This window comes from Oxyura jamaicensis, chromosome Z, assembly GCF_011077185.1.
Source record: "Oxyura jamaicensis isolate SHBP4307 breed ruddy duck chromosome Z, BPBGC_Ojam_1.0, whole genome shotgun sequence".
NCBI lineage: Eukaryota > Metazoa > Chordata > Aves > Anseriformes > Anatidae > Oxyura > Oxyura jamaicensis.
This window is the reverse complement of record NC_048926.1, coordinates 75,244,601-75,248,417: the sequence shown is the minus strand read 5'-3', so window position 1 is coordinate 75,248,417 and position 3,817 is coordinate 75,244,601. Positions and strand designations below refer to the sequence as shown.

At 46.2% G+C, this 3,817-nt stretch overlaps 1 long non-coding RNA gene across 1 annotated transcript; it reads left to right on the top strand.

Annotated features, from left to right (window-relative positions):
- Positions 1 to 306: 306 nt before the first annotated feature.
- On the top strand, positions 307 to 3,403 carry LOC118156425. Its single transcript, XR_004746260.1, has 2 exons — positions 307 to 513; positions 939 to 3,403. It is a non-coding gene; the product is annotated as an uncharacterized LOC118156425 (long non-coding RNA).
- Positions 3,404 to 3,817: the final 414 nt, after the last annotated feature.

Here is a 3,817-nt window from a genome sequence, read left to right as displayed (position 1 = left end):
ATTACATCCACCTGCACACAGACACACACACGCTTACCCATGGGGTTTGGAGGAAGATGCAAACACTTTTGTTCACCAATACCAGGCACACATGCTGTGATCAGCAGTCCTGGTGCTGGCACTCCCTCTGGGTTTACTCACTCCAGTTGCCCCAGTAACTGTACCTGGGACACAAGCACCATTCCTGTCCTGGGGACTGGGGCTGAGCCCCTATCACCCACCTCCATTGCTGCCAGCAGGACTCTTACCTGCTACCATCTCTGGCATATCAGAGAGACCACTGTCCACAAGGGTCCTCTTTGGTCCACTTCCTAAATGCTGCTTGCACGTGTCAGCTCTTAGGCAAGGTGGGATCCACTTGGAGAGACCATCTGCAACTCAAGTCATCAGAACAGGCAGCTGGAAGTGTCTTTCCCTCACTGTGAGCTGCTTCTCCCTGCTGCCTGGTGCTCACTCAAGAGTGCTTGTGAAGAGAGGCCTGGCTCAGACGAGGACACAAATCCCCTTCACCAGGTGTGTGTGTGTGGGGGGGATGTGATTCAGCTGTGAGCCAAAACAGTTCTGAAAGTCAGTGAGATGACAATGTGGGGTGTGGCAGCTTGTTTCTGTGCGGCTGGCAGGAGCAAATCCTGGTGGCTCCTCTCCCAGAACCAGCCCCGACCTTTGCCACCCCCTCCGACCCACGGACCTCCTCAGGCTGGGGAGCAGCCTTCCCCTGCGAGTCTGGGCTCCGTTCCCAGAGCCTCTCAGAGCCTCTGCCAGCGGCAGAGCTTCACCCACCCAGGGCCTTGCACCCCTGCCCCAGGCAGCAGCCGCAGCCCTGGGACTGCCAGCGGGGCTCCTCACAAATACGTAAAAATTGCTACAGGATGCCGCAGTGCCCCCTGCGAAGGTCTCTGTGCAGACAGACAGCTCTCTCTGCCTCTCCCTCTCTCCAGGGAACCTTGTGCCTTCAGGGTAGCTGAGCCGCCGCGACCACCACGAACTGCTTCAGCCGCGAGCAGCCACCAGGTGGAGAAGCGCAGGGCAGCACCGCTCCCCAGCCTCGGCAGCGCTTCCATGCCCGCCCCACGGGTCTCCAGCAGCCTCCGGAGGCCCTCGGCTGCTCCCTACAGTGCAAAGCAGAGCCCACGGGTCGGGAGAGCTGCAAGTAACCAGAGAAACCCCAGAAACTTGAGTTTCCCAATCAGCTCAGTTTCTCACACTGGAGAAAATCTTCACTCTGACTTCTGACTTGTGCCCAACAGCTGTGCATTGTTTTGATGCTGAGGCCATAGGGATCAGTGCCCAGGATTAAGATCCTGAGACCTGGAGTGAAAGTAATTTAAGAAATTATTTAACAGATACCTTGTCTCAGGAGAAAAGAGAATATGAGCTCAGTATATCAGCAGTAACATTGTTAAAAATTCAGTTCCTATGCAGTTTTGATGCCAGTTGTCTCATTTCTTTACATGCTGACCTCTTTTCTCTAAAGAAGCTCCCTCTGAAGCTGCCCACTCTCAGTGCTACCACCTGTGTTGTGTGTTCCATCTCCCATTCCCTTTCAAACTCTCTGCTTGGTTTGCTCTCCTCTTCTTGCCTGTGGAAGTCAAGGAGCACATGCAAAACCCCTCAGCTTGCTCCGGGGGTGTTGCAGGAAGGGCCAGGACTCTCCACCGACAAAAATGCAGTGAAGATCAGAAAATGTTTGCTGTCCAAAATGGGATAGCAAATAAAAAACACGCTTTAAGCAGCATTAACCATTCGGATGCAATCACCAAGGATGGCTGTTTTGCTAATGCCTATCATCACTAAAGGAACATATTAATAACGTTGATGAAATCCCCTTCAGATCTTATTATTATTATGTTAAATAAAGCTTAGCCTATTTATGACAGCAAAGCTTGTTTGTTAGTCACAAAGTGTTTTGTTTGTTTGTTGAGGTTTCAGGGGGTTGTTTGGGAAAATTGTGATCAGCGTGCTTTTGATTAGCATCGCTAAGAGGCACTTTAGCTTAATGAAATGATTAATTGATTCATCCAGGTATGCAGCCACACTAACAGCTGCTTCAACACATACAAAAGATTCCCCTTAAAATACGACCTTGCCTCACTAACGTGAGGCAGTACCCATGGATACATGTTAATTATAAGGTTGACAGGAATATGTAAGGATAGCTAATGCTGTAGCTGAATTATTTAATGAAGACTATGGAAGAAAGTCACGAAATGGAAACGAAATCATCAGCCAAACAGGAAACCGTGGGCTGTAATCTACCTCAAATCACCTTAATCTACCAATGATAATCAATTTCTCTTGAATTATAGCAGCAAGGAAGCTGGAATGTAATGGCTTAATTCCTGCATTATAGATTGTTTGAAAATGGAGTAATTACACAAGTTCAAGCCACAGTTTAACAGATCCCTGTTGTCTTAATAAGTATTTGCTTTCTATTTTCTTGCCTACTTTTTATGCAACACTACCTGTAGCCTAAAAGCTCTATAAATACAGATTCTGGTAAACATACACAAGCTCATAGCATGGTAAATGGAAGCCTAACAACCTTTTAAAATCCCAGTGATTACTATATATAAAATGCATGTAGTCTTAAAGACAGAACTTCAGATTTTTGTGGTGAAAGAAAAAATAATTGCATGCATGGTATACCATGAGACACAGAACAATAAGGACAGGAGAGAGGCACAGCAAATTGAAGACAACACCGAGACCAGCGGAGGATGGCATGTCAGGGGACCCTGTCTGAGAACAGAAGCCCATGTTAGGATGCCCGAGCCACCACAGGTGGCTCGATAACGCTGCCTAGCATATGAATGTAATCAGCTGGAATGAAGCAAAAGCATTCAACAACCTCTGCAGAGGCTAGGTGGCAGCATTGGCACATGCTCCGAGGCACAGGCAAGCTACTGCCTGTGTTACACACAGTGGGCTCAAATTGTGAGTCCTCCATTTAGAGGAATCAGGTTTAGATCTCCTCTTTTGTCATCTGAAATAGGTTGCTTATGATCTGTGAAACTTTAGACTGAAGACCAGCAACCACCCAACTAAAGAGCGAAAGGAACAGCCAAAAAGTCTTAACCAGTGTTTCCCAAGCAGAAATAATTTATCATTTAACAGTGTAAAGGTGTTTGTTGTTTTTTGTTTGTATTTTTTGTTTGTTTGTTTTGGCTGTACACATTTCTGTATGTTGGTAGATTGATTTATTAGTGACACACTACCAAATGAGCTTGTCACTAAAGGGAATGTGCATTACTGGAAATGAGTATTTACATTCAAATGAAATACAGAGAGGTGGAGGGCTTTGCCACAGACACTGAAAGAGATTAATGGTTAAAAAGATAAAGACCTTCAAAGACCGTATGTTGCCCAAAGCAAGCTTTAATGAATTTTGTTGTGGTTCAGTGAATCTGGTTTTCTTTCAATGGTTCATTTGGCAAGTCGTGTTGCAGCAGGATTTCTAATAATAATGTCACAATAACCTTTTAACTGAGTATAGTTTTGTGACTGTACAGGACTGCTCTGAAAGGGATTTCTGGACCTGGTGGGACAGGAGAACACATGCAGTGTGTTCCTTCAGCTTCTTCCTCTGTGATATGCATCACATGGAAGAACAAGAGGACAGCATCCATGCTGAGGTGCAGCACAAGGAATTACCTACCACACACGAGTTTTATTTAGAAGTGATAACAGCAGCTGAAAGCAGAACATTGCCAGCAGACAGGGACAGTGTTTACTTCTTCCTTTGCTGTGACTGCAGTCTTAAAGTCTTTGGGTGTTATTGATTGCAATCAGTATGACCACGTTTTTATCCAACATGCTA